The 13794-nt window shown below is 38.9% G+C and overlaps 1 protein-coding gene across 4 annotated transcripts in view; it reads right to left on the bottom strand.

Annotated features, from left to right (window-relative positions):
• NLGN4X (neuroligin 4 X-linked) overlaps positions 1-13794 on the bottom strand; it is a 662825-nt gene that overhangs the window by 600509 nt on the left and 48522 nt on the right. Inside the window, exon 1 of one of the 4 annotated variants that reach the window (XM_073616380.1) lies at positions 7202-7223. The exons of the other annotated variants lie outside the window; for them this stretch is intronic. The gene's annotated coding sequence lies outside the window, so the exon portion shown is untranslated. Of the gene's footprint in view, positions 1-7201; positions 7224-13794 lie in introns of those variants that run through there. 4 annotated transcript variants of the gene reach the window in all.

Genomic DNA, 13794 nt, shown 5'->3' with positions numbered 1-13794 from the left:
CCAGATATTCAGCACTGCAAATTCTCCCAGCTGATTCCTCACTTCGTCAGTGCATACATGGAAAAAAATACAATTATTTATATAGAGAGGCCACCAATCTGTGGGATGAATATTAGATGACCTCTCCATATGATTGAATGTGATTTTTTAAACAACTATTCTTTGAAGACAAAGGAGGTTATTTATGAAAGGCAAATCCACTTTGCACTGCAAGTGCACTTGCAAGTGCAGTCGCTCTAAATCTAAGGGGTATATCTGAAATGAGGGGAAGCTCTGCTGATTTTATCATCCAATCAAGTGCAAAATAAAATGCTGTTTTTTTATTTTCCTTGCATGTCGCCCTCGGATCTACAGCGATATTACTTCCAAGTGCACTTGCAGTGTAAAGTGGATTTTCCTTTAGTAAATAACCCCCAAAATACAATGGGCTGGATTTACTAAAACTAGTGCACACAGAATCTGGAGCAGCTGTTCATAGTAACCAATCAGCTTCTAGGTTTTATTGTCAAAGCTTAAAGTATACCTCAAGGTAAAACTTTTTTTTTTAGTTTTGGATAGAGTGGAGAGGGATTAGAACACCTGTCAGCTTTTATTGCTGTCTGTGCCCCCATTAACCACTTCAGCCCTGGAGGGTTTTACCCACTTCCTGACCAGCCCATTTTTTTGCGATATGGTACTGTGTCATTTTAACTGACAATTGCACGGTTGTGCAACGTTGTACCCAAATAAAACTGATGTTTTTTCCTACAAATAGAGCTTTCTTTTGGTGGTATTTGATCATCTCTACGGTTTTTATTTTTTGCGCTATAAACAAAAAAAGACCGACAATTTTGAAAAAAAAAAACAATATTTTTAACTTTTTGCTATAATATATATCCAAAAAAAAAAAAATGTAAAAAATAATTTTTTCATCAATTTAGGCCAATATGTATTCGGCTACATATTTTTGGTAAAAAAAAATCCCAATAAGCATATATTGATTGGTTTGCACAAAAGTTATAGTGTCTATAAAACAGGGGATTGATTTAGGGACTTTTCATTTTTTTTATTGTTTTTACTGGTAATGGCAATGATCTGCAATTTTTCACGGGACTGCGACATTGCGGCGGACAAATATGACCCTAAGTGACACTTTTTGGGGACCTTTGGCATCAATACAGTGATCAGTGCTAAAAAAAATGCACTGATTACTGTATAAACGACACTGGCTGGGAAGGGGTTAACTACAGGGGCGATCAAGGGGTTAAATGTCTTCCCTGGAAGGTGTTTCTAATTGTGGGAGGAATGGATTCACTGGAGGAAAGGGAGAGATCGTGATTCAGCTTAGCTGAAACAGGATTTTTCTTTTTTCCTTCCTGACAGAGCAGCGGTGTGCTTTGTTTACATAGGCTCAGCGCTGCTCCGTCTCTCCTGTGAATGATCAGTGTGTCCTGCTGATTGGCTCCCGCTGTGTCCATTGCGCGAGTCCCCTAATTTGCTTTCACAAAATCACATAAAGGTACGTGATTTTGCACACCCGGGCCGCCCTGCTGCAGTAAATGTACATGGGGCGGTCTGGAAGCAGTTAAGGAGATTCACCCTCTCTATTTGTCCTGTTAACCATTATCATTGAAAGTGAAAGCAAAAGAAAATCCCAAATTGTGGGTTGTCCCCAGAAAAGTAATAGAGGGGAGATCTTCCAATGGGGGCACTAGTTCTGGCGACCTGGGGGTGCCCAAGAAATCCCCTAATTTGTAGGGATTTCCTCTCGCTTCCTGTTTTGACTATGGGATAGAAAGTGAAGGGAAATCTTTGCAACGGGGCACAGATGGTGAAAAAATAAATACATTACAGGGGTTATAAGCCCCCCATACTCTATCCAAAAAGAAAAAAGTTTTGCCCGTACTGTACTTTTACTTTAACTAAACAAGCTGAATTTAGAAGATGATCTATTGTACAGATGTTGGCTTGTGCAGTCTACATGTCACGGATACTTGGATTTGCCAGCTCCTTAACAATTTAGAGACATTTACAGAGCAAACTGTGTGAAAATATAATCAGCGCAATCACCAACTAATTTATATGTGCAAATTGCAACTCACGTGAATCATATGCCTGATAATCCAGCCTATGATTCCAGCTATCACTTTGTTGAAGGTGTCCACAAAATTCACCTCATGAATCGCTCAAATGGCTGGTATCATAGCTAATCAAATGTACATCTTTTTTTTTTAGATGTAAGCCCATTTTGTTTTAAAAAGCATAATAGTGGTCAGCAAAGCTATAGAAAAAAAATATTTAATTAGTGATAGTCACGTGACTGCTATTCCCCCTTCCTTCCCTAGCACTATGTTGTGGCAGCAGAAACTGCTCTCTTGAATTGATAGCTGCACTTATGACAGCAACTCCTTCTAGTAACTTCTGTCAGTTAAGTAGGGCAAAGCTGAACAGGGATGTCTAAAGCTGAGTACACACTGTATTTTTTTTTTTTTTTTTGTTCAACCAGTGAGCTGAAAGAAAAAAAAAAACTTGCAGATTCCTGCATCCACACAACCGAGGTGGATGCAGGAATCACCACCACTGTGCTATTGTATTCTGACAGTGGAGAATCCTCCCATGTTAGAATACACTGTCACAGAATACATAGCCACTGGCTGCAGCAGCTGATTAAATGTAGGTTTTCCAGAAGGACCATTCAACAGAAGCTGATCTAACAATTAGCTTCTGTCAAACAGAGAGGGTTACACACAGAACCAGCTGAGTTTCTATTCATGTACACCCAGCTTGGTTTGAGAAAGAGGCAGTCCAGCCTCAAAATGTGTAACCAAGCCTATGCATGTGACATCACTTCCTGAGTCATGTGCGCTCCACTGTCAGCCATCTTGTGGTCTCCCAGTGCTCTCCATGGCTCCCATCCACATCCATAGGCTCCAGTGACAGCTGAACCCCCGTTCGGTTCTCTTACATCTGGATGATAATTGGACAATCGGACCCACGTGAAGTAGAAGGCCCACATGTTATAAGGCACTTAACCCTTTACTTCTGTGAGTTGCTACATTGTCCTGTAAGTTGCCAATTCTCATGTGAATAAATTCCTTTTTGTTCTGCTACACTCAGATGCACCCTCTGCTGTCCTCATCCTGTACCCGGCTTTAGCCTGTGACATCACATGCGACTAGGGGACTACAGGCACACTCTGCACTGACTTGTATCTAGTATGTCCCAGGGAAGAGGCAGGGACACAAAATGACCTTTCTAGCAGATATCTGCATCTTGTCAGGAACAAACAGAAAGCAGATATCTCTTAAAGGGACTGACAGGATCTCAAGGAATTTACTGAACCTAATATTACTTTTTAAAATATAGCTACATATTTGTTCTGGGACAAAGGAAAGTACCATAGTTCATTTTTTTTTTTTTTTTTTTTTTTTTTTTTACAATTAAGGTTAACATACACTTTAAAGAGTAAGGCCTACCCGCCAGGGCTGTCCATTATCCTCTCTCATTTTCAACCTCTTAATGGAGCCCCTTGCAGCCAGCATAAGACAAAACCCTAATATACAAGGTTTTACTTTCAATAACCCATAAACACGTCATAAGTCTCTTTGCTGATGACGTGATCCTCATGTTAACTAATCCGGTGTCTTCCCTACAACACGTCTCTCAACTTTTACATGACTATGGTAAGGTATCATATTACAAGGTGAACGAAACCAAATCTTACATATTGGATCTTGGAGTAGCAACATCAGATAAAACAATTTTGCAAAACAAATACCCTTATGTATGGGACTCACAAGAAATAACTTACTTGGGGATTAAACTAACATCCTACCCCTCACAATTATTTCACGCTAATTACCTTCCGTTAATACGTACATTGCAAATAGGTCTCCAATCCCTAAGCAAACACACATTGTCATGGTCAGGCAGGCTGGCTGCCTTCAAAATGCAAATTCTGCCACAAATACTATATATATTTCGCACAGTTCCCATCCCTATCCCACGACAACACTTTCATACCTTACAATCCATACTTTCTAGACATTTATGGGATGGCAAAAAAGCCAGAAGTGCTCTAACCAAACTCCGTAAAACAAAAACAGCAGGAGGGGTTGGTCTCCCAATTTTTGCTGACTACCATCTAGCTGCAATCCTAGCACAACTAAGAGGGTGGTTCCCCCATCCCCAACAGCCTCTTTGGTGTTCAATTGAACAAACTAACATACCAGGAGGAAGCATCTATGATTACTTGTTAGCTTCTATACACCTACAGTCTAAACCCTCTGACATCTCTCTCCCGACTCTAGCAACACTAAACTCATGGAAAACACTGATAACAACTAAATCCAGATCCTCTCCTACTATATCCTTGTCGATCCCTCTGTCAACATTGGCTTTATTGATCCCAGACATACCCTTGAATAGATGGACAGCGAAGGGAATACATTGGATTTCGGACTTACATTCCGATACTAAAGTCAGTTCGTTTGACACTCTACAAACGACTTATAATCTGCCTTCTTCGGAATGTTTTCAACACTTTAGAATTGCTACTTACCTCAAAAAACATAACGTCAATTATAAGTTATTCTGGCAAATTCACGTATATCTCACAGCCAAAGTTCCTCGCAAAGGAGGTATATCGTTATTTTACACTTATCTCCATGACAAAAACATATTCAACAAAACAAATTCCATGCTAGTATGGGAAAGAGATCTTAAAGATGCCTTTTCCCCACAACAATGGCACAAAGCAATACAATATATCCACTCGGCTACCAATAGCACCAACCTATGGGAACTCTCACATAAGATCATGCAGCGTTGGTATTTAACACCATATTGTCTAGCTAAATTCAATTGCTCCGCACCATCCACCTGTTGGAGAAATTGTGGGCAAACCTGCACTATCTATCACATCCTATGGGGATGTACACACCTGAAGACATATTGGTCTCACATCCTCACAATTCTACATCAAATAATGAATTTAACTATACGGAATCCTTCATCCTTAGCTATCCTAAACATAGGTATAGAAGACATCCCACCACTACATAGACAATTTACTGTTCACTTATTCCTAGCGGCCAAATTAGTAATACTAAGAAAATGGAGATCGATGCACCCTCCAGACATAGAAGAGGCGATAACTACATTGTCTTTGCATTACACTTACGAAAAGATGCTAGCATCCATTAATGGAAAGTACGACGCAAGGTTGGATAAAGTGGTATGATAATTATCATAAATGATTGACACCACATCTGCTGATTTTTATTTTTTCTTAAAAAACACCAATGACCATCCCTTTCCATATGGCTTCTGAAATGATCCTGTATTATATACACTTTAGTTCCTTTTACTAGTTTCTAACTATACGCTGTTGTTACAAGAACGCTAACAGATATAACCTGGTTAATACTGCTGTTAAAACAGAGGTAGGCGGAGGCTATGCCTCAGTCAAGCCACAGTTAGCTCCCATATGGGGTGGCTGGCCGGGGCATATAGCCCCTCCTGCCTCGTCTTATTCCTCTCATCTCAGGGAATTGTATTAAAATTGTAAAGATGTAAGTAAATATTAGCATCTATGGTTTATATTTTGATGTACGATATCTACTGTTATGTATCAGCATAGTGTATATCTTTGTAAACTGACAAAACTTAAATAAAAACTATTTAAAAAAAAAAAAAGAGTAAGGCCTGGTACACACGGTACAAAAATCAGAAGGGAAAAGTCTGAAGATGAGCTGTCTGTAGATTTTTTGGATTGTTAGTACGGTGCATTCGATAGACAATTTGACATTTACATCAGACAAAAGCTGGATGTGCAGGCTATAAAATTTTTGTTGGATGTGAACTCTGATTTTCGGATGATTAGTACAGAAATCCGCCACACAAAAGTCAAAAGTACAAACACGCATGCTCGGAATCAAGGAATGAGCCGGAAGAGTTTGGTCCTGTAAACTGCCGTTCGTAATCTAGAATTAACATTCGTGATGCAGCAATTGATGTAATGTCAAAAAAGCAGCGCACATTCTCATCTTCTTTAATGAAGAAGATGAGATAATAATAATGAAGCTGCTTTGCTGGTGATACTGATGTAGTTATGCCAAATGTATTTTAAAGGGCATTTGTTTTGTACGATCTAAAAATCGTGAATCAACGCTCACCAAAATTCTACCAACTTCTACTAACACGAAATTAGCAGAAGGGGCCCAAAGGGTGGCGCTTGAGAAATGAGAAAAGAGAACGTCCTATTTATACCATCATAGTACGTCACTACGTTTGTGTTTGTCAAACAACAATTTGCGGATAGTTAGTATGCTAGACAAAATCCTGCACACGCCCTTTTGACAAAAATCAGAAGCTCGGTCATCCAACAATCAGACCGTGTGTACGAGGCTTAACTGTAGCCAAATTGTTGAAGGATTAGAACCCATGTCCAGTTTTACCACTGTCTATGGCCCCACTGGACATGTTTTTCTTCACAAAACATTCTCTCCAGCAGGGACATGACAAAATCAAAACCATCAATCTACTAAAAATGCTTTTATAGTTGTTATTTCCTTGTTAGAGATACATCCAAATATATCTTGTTCCTGTGGCAACATTGTCATTGAGAAAAGAAGGGGGAACAACAAGCCATGGCCATAAAACCGACATTCTAACATTTCTGCACTCTACACAAAACTCAGAAGTTTCCCTTTACAAGTAGGCTAGGTTCACATTTGTACAATGCAGGAACACTCACAAAATTACTTATGTTTACATGCAATGCCCTAAAAACACACATCCCTTTTGCAGGCCAGGTATGTGACATGCAATTCATTTTTAATGGGACTCCAACACACCCTACTAATGCACATGTAAAAATGCATGGTATAAAAGTGTCATGCTTTTTGGCGCTGTGTGATTTAAAAAAAAAAAAAAGGTGCGTGCACCTCTTTGTTGTGAATTTTGTGTGTAGGGCAGCCCATTAAGATTAATGGGGTGCAATAGAAACACGCAAAAATGTGCAAAAGCATGTGCTTGCTGTTCAACCTATATTGGTGTGAATGAAGCTCAACACATAAGAATGATTAAAAAAAGAAAATATAACATCTCATTCCACTCTTACAAACAGTCCAGATCTTATCTGAAATTAGATGTATTGAATGAGTCAATCGGAATGTTGATTTTAGATGTAATCAAGCGTTTCCCATTAATCATGTCTTACCCCATTCAGATGAATACGTTCTCCTTTTACTAGTAAATGTGTGAATTCCTGCTTGGAGAATTCAAGAGACTTGAAGCTTCTGCTGCAAAAGTGCAATGAACTGATCAAAACACAGAAGCCCTAACAGACTCAGCACTGTGTACGTAGTATGGGGGAGGGTGCCACAATTCATTCTTCAAAATGAATTAGTACGAAGAATGACCTTGTTATCAACGGTTAATATTTTAATTATGTACTGAACCTGGGCTACTCTTTGTGGAGATTTCATATAATGAGCAGAAAAAGTTGATTACTATTATTAGCCCAAAATAGTAAAAATATGTGCATAGTCATGTAGAGAACGCAAAGATGCCTAAACCACGCAATATTATTTCCAAGTTACATATATTCTCTCTTGTTAAAAATGGAAGGATTTATTTCTGTGGAACAGATTTTTAGGGCATAAGCCCTAATTTTATTTATTTAGATCTCTTTTTGTTTATTGATATTGATAGCATGTTCTTTTTTTCAGTTTTGCTGTTGTTATTTAGCTCTAGTGGCTTAGTAATAAGCAATGGGAATTTCAGATTATTGCTGTGTTTATATAGTATGTATGGAAAGAATGTATAGTGTGCATTAATTACTGTTGGGGTGACGATCGAATGCAGACTCCAGTGTGGGAGGAAAAGATTTGAATGGTTTTATGAACTCAGTCAATCATAATTAATGTACCAAATGTATTCGATAGATTTCCTTATTTCTAGCCTATTATTTACTGTTAAATGTCAAATGTTCTGCCTTAGCTTGGAGACAGCAGGGGTCTTTGGGTTGGAACTGAAAGGCACGCTGAAGACAATAGATTTTCAGCTAGTACACTGTGAATAAAAGTGATTGTTAAATTAAAAAAAAAAAAAAAACACCAATTTATATGCATGAATGGGGATTGTTTTTATTCTGATGAATACCGTATGTCTTTCAGCAGCTAAAATGTCTGTTTTAATGGTCAGGCCACCCAATAATTCTATTTTATTTAAAAACACCAGGCTGGTGTTAAATTATATCAACTAATGCAATTATTCATTCATTTAAACATAATGAAATGTATTTTTATTGCAGTTGGTCTAAGTACCTGCAATATACTTAGTCTTAATAATCCTTGTCTAGCATATCTCAGATTCGGAATAAGAGGGGTAGCACTGGGAGTGAATAAAGCGTGATACATGTGTTCATAATAAACATGCTGGCAGCAAGTGAGAGCAGCAGGATTACTTATCAGTGTTCTACTTTTCCTTCATTGTCCACTTATAGGCTGAGGACAGGAAGGTGGTCAGGCTGCATTGCTTAATGGAGTGCAGAAAAGTGAGGTCACCAATCTGGCTATTCTGTCTGGCAGGGGAATGTAAGCTTTGGCTGTATAAAATGACAAATCCTTTGTAAGGTAAAATTCAGTAGCTCCTATATTGTAATCAAAACAGTATTTCAGCCTTACCTTCAGTCTTGCATTATTGTACCAGCCCCTGTGTAGCACTAACATTGCTTACTCTGATCTCATGGCACAGAATTCAGAATTTGCCTCAAGTTAGATACAGATTGTCCTGTTCCCTGGCTGGAAGGTGTCAAGCATTGTCTAACCATTTCCTTTAATTCTTACTTTCTTTGGCCAGCTACTTTCAGTAACTGGATTTCAGTTCTTTCCATATATGGACCCTTTCACCAATCATGACCTGCATGCATTGCACAGAGACCAGTGAAGATGTCACCTGATCCAAAACTTGGTATGTAATTAAAACAGAAAGGTTTTATTTAAAAATGTAATTAACATGTAATTAAGTAAGGAGGGAAAAAAACAGGGAATTAAACATATAAGCAGTATCAGCTTTGAACTTTGCAATTAGCTGTTTTCCTGGAGTTTAACTTTAACTCTTCTTCTGCTAGTTCCTGTACTTCACTTTAACTCAAGTGGCCAGACATTTTTGCATTTTTTCCATTTGTTTTTATTTTTTTACTTACAGCTTTCAGTTTTGTCATATACCCCACACATCACACATTTTCTGAATGCATATAATAAAAAGAAGGTGCTGCTGAATTTATGCTACCTGATATTTGTAAAAAAAAAATTTTAAAGTGTAACTCCACTTTTGTTAGGAAAAAAACATTCCCCTCTAGGTGATCAATGTTATGGAAGAGCCCTGGGGCCATCATAAAAAAAATACAGAATTATGATTTTGAAAAAAAAAATTTTTTTTTTTTTTTACAAAATTCTGAGTTTGAAAGTCAGAATTCTGAGATTAAAAGTCAGAATTCTGACTTTGAAACTCAGAATTCTGAGATTGAAAGTCAGGATTGTAAGTTTAAAAAAAAAATCTACAGAATTCTGAGATTAAAAGTCAGAATTCTGAGTTTCAAAGTCATAATTCTGAGATTCAAAGTCAGAATTCTGAGTTTCAAAGTCAGAATTCTGAGTTTCAAAGTCAGAATTCTGAGTTTATAAATATAGTCATCTCTATTAGGAAGATTTTAGGACCAATGAGCAATAAGGTAGTAACACCCACAGATCATCATTCTGCAGACATACAAGTTTTCTGCTCTGTATATGAATATGTAAATCTATCTTAGTTACAGCACACAGTATAGGGAAGCAGGCAGTGCTGGGTTCTCTGGTTCCTCTACTGTATGAATTAGTTCCTCGGTTTGCTGTCTTATCCTTCTTCTCTGCCATCTGCTCCAACATAAAGAGCCATGCTGAAAACATGTGTACAGTATTGTGTGTGAGTGGGGGGGGGCACAGCTTCCATAGATAGCAGAACACAATGGCCAGCACAGCTCTGTACCCCAACTTGTAGGACACATTGCACTATTGCCCCTACATGAGGGAATTGTGAATGGCTAGAAGGGTGCAGGACAATGTGTGTCTATGGTCATAACGGATTAATCATAGCAATTAATTGTATGGGCTGAAAAGGTGTAAAGCAAAGATTGAGAGTCCTTAAGTGATAGCCTGGTGGTTAGAGTACCAGCCTTATAGTGTTTAAGGTTGTGGGTTCTAATCCAGTTCAGAGCACAATCACTAGTTATATATTGATTTTATATTAAACATATTTTAAAATATGAGTTAGTGAGGGCTTAAATTGTATTTTATTGCTATATCCAAATTGATTTCAAGGATTATTAACAAAGACATATTGATAAAATTGTTGTATAAGCTGACTACTATAAATGAGAGAGTAGGGATTTTTTTACAAATCTATGTATATATTAGGATAATTTTGGTGACATGGGGCCAGTTCTCAATTTCAGGAGATTGTCCCTGGAAGCTGCATGAAAACCATCATATCTCACAACTCAGCCCTGGGCTCTGCACTATAAGGTAATCTGTGTGTACTACAATGTACACGCCCATATCTCCCCTTCACTGATTGGCTGCACTTTATCCCCACTGATACTGATGCAGCGCCATTTTCCTCTTAGCTACACCGTTGACACAGAAATTTTTTCCAGCCAATGACACCACCGATGCAGGATAATTTTTTCCATCCAGTGACACCACCGATGCAGGGTCATGTTTTCCATCCAGTGACACCACCGATGCAGGGTCATATTTTCCATCTGGTGACACCACCAATGCAGGGTCATATTTTCCATCCAGTGACACCACCGATGCAGGGTCATTTTTCCCATCCAATGACACCACCAATGCAGGGTCATTTTTTCGATCCGATGACACCACCGATGCAGGGTCATTTTTCTTCTTCACTACTGTTAGCCCCTTATGTGCTCCAGTTTTAAACGCTTACATACTGCAGATATATATATGTATATACAGGTACAGAATTTTGCTCTGCATGCCACTATTTTCCCCAAATCCCCACCTGAGAGGGGGGAGCGGGCAAAGTTTGTAAACTTCACCCTGGGTACTGGCAGGGGGTGGGCGCTGGTGTCATTGGATGGAAAAAATAACCCTGCATCGGTGGTGTCATTGGATGGAAAAAATGACCCTGCATCGGTGGTGTCATTGGATGGAAAAAATTACCCTGCATCGGTGGTGTCACTGGATGGAAAAAATTACCCTGCATTGGTGGTGTCATTGGATGGAAAAAATTACCCTGCATCAGTGGTGTCACTGGATGGAAAAAATGACCCTGCTTCGGTGGTGTCATTGGATGGAAAAAATGACCCTGCATCAGTAGTGTCACTGGATGGAAAAAATTACCCTGCATCGGTGGTGTCACTGGATGGAAAAAATGACCCCTGCGTCGGTGGTGTCATTGGATGGGAAAAATGACCCTGCATCGGTGGTGTCACCAGATGGAAAATATGACCCTCCATCGGTGGTGTCACTGGATGGAAAATATGACCCTGCATCGGTGGTGTCACTGGATGGAAAATATGACCCTGCATCGGTGGTGTCACTGGATGGAAAATATGACCCTGCATCGGTGGTGTCATTAGCTGGAAAGCTAAGAGGAAAATGGCGCTGCATCGGAGTCAGTGGGTACAAAGTGCAGCCAATCAGTGAAGGGGAGACATGGGCATGTACATTGTAGTACACACAGATTACCTTATAGTGCAGAGCCCATTTAAGCCCTCACTAACTCATATTTTAAAATATTTTTAATATATAATCAATATTTTATTGGAGTATATTTATTGGCGTATAACACTCACTTTTTCACCATGAAAATTGGGTGCAAATAGCGTGTGCGTGTTATAAGCCAATACCTCAATTTTAGCTGCCTCGGAGGGGGCAGGCAGGGGGGCGGGACGAGCGCCATCAGATTACATACAGTAAGAATTTCCTGTTTACTTGGCGGTTTCTGTAATAGGAAGTCCCTTCTCCTGGGCCGCCATTGGACCACTGTTCTGTCTATCATAGGAGATTCTCACTGTATGTAATCTGTCGGTGCTTGTCCCGCCCCCTCCCTGTCCCCTCTAGGCTGCAGATGGGCATCGATCAGGCTGCACTGATTGCAATGGTGAGGCTGCTGCACTGAAGGAAATGGTGAGGCTGCTGCATTGATGGCAATGGTGAGGCTGCTGCATTGATGGCAATGGTGAGGTTGCTGCATTGATGGCAATGGTGAGGCTGCATTGATGGCACTTGTGAGGTGGCAGATGGGCATTGATCAGGCTGCATTGATGGCAATGGTGAGGCTGCAGATGGGCACTGACCCTTATATTGCTTCAAAGTTCCTTATTTAAAATTGTATTTTTTTTCCTGAAACTTCCCACTTAAAATGATTGTACATGTAATACGCCGATAAATACGGTATATAACTAGTGATAGTGCTCTGAACTGGACACATTGCACTATTGCCCCTACATGAGGGAATTGTGAATGGCTAGAAGGCTGCAGGACAATTCACCAAAATTATCCTAATATATACATAGATTTGTAAAAAAAATCCCTACTCTCTCATTTAAAGTAGTCAGCTTATACAACAATTTTATCAATATGTCTTTGTTAATAATCCTTGAAATCAATTTGGATATATCAATAAAATACAATTTAAGCCCTCACTAACTCATATTTTAAAATATGTTTAATATAAAATCAATATATAACTAGTGATTGTACTCTGAACTGGATTAGAACCCACAACCTTCAACACTATAAGGCTGGTACTCTAACCACCAGGCTATCACTTAAGGACTCTCAATCTTTGGTTTACGCCTTATCAGCCCATACAATTAATTGCTATGATTAATCCGTGATGACCATAGACACACATTGTCCTGCAGCCTTCTAGCCATTCACAATTCCCTCATGTAGGGGCAATAGTGCAATGTGTCCTACAAGTTGGGGTACAGAGCTATGCTGGCCATTGTGTTCTGCTATCTAAGGAAGCTGTGCCCCCCCCCACTCACACACAATACTGTACACATGTTTTCAGCATGGCTCTTTATGTTGGAACAGATGACAGAGAAGAAGGATAAGACAGCAAACCAAGGAACTAATTCATACAGTAGAGGAACCAGAGAACCCAGCACTGCCTGCTTCTCTATACTGTGTGCTGTAACTAAGATAGATTTACATATTCATATACAGAGCAGAAGACATGTATGTCTGCAGAATGATGATCTGTGGGTGTTACTACCTTATTGCTCATTGGTCCTAAAATCTTCCTAATAGAGACAACTATATTTATAAACTCAGAATTCTGACTTTGAAACTCAGAATTCTGACTTTGAATCTCAGAATTCTGACTTTGAAACTCAGAATTCTGACTTTTAATCTTAGAATTCTGACTTTGAAACTCAGAACTCTGACTTTGAAACTCAGAATTCTGACTTTGAATCTCAGAATTCTGACTTTTAATCTCAGAATTCTGACTTTGAATCTCAGAATTCTGACTTTTAAACTCAGAATTCTGACTTTTAATCTCAGAATTCTGACTTTGAATCTCAGAATTCTGACTTTCAAACTCAGAATTCTGACTTTCAAACTCAGAATTCTGTAAAAAAAATATTTTTTTTTCAAACTCATAATTCTGTATTTTTTTATGATGGCCCCCAGGGCTCTTCCATACAATGTACATTGCAAGGAGTATAACAAACTTTGTTGCAGATTCCTATCTTTTGTTATTCTGAAAAAATCCATGTGTGTTTGTCAGTAA

Source organism: Aquarana catesbeiana, linkage group LG02 (genome assembly GCF_042186555.1).
Source record: "Aquarana catesbeiana isolate 2022-GZ linkage group LG02, ASM4218655v1, whole genome shotgun sequence".
Lineage (NCBI taxonomy): Eukaryota > Metazoa > Chordata > Amphibia > Anura > Ranidae > Aquarana > Aquarana catesbeiana.
This window is presented reverse-complemented; position numbering and strand designations above follow the sequence as displayed.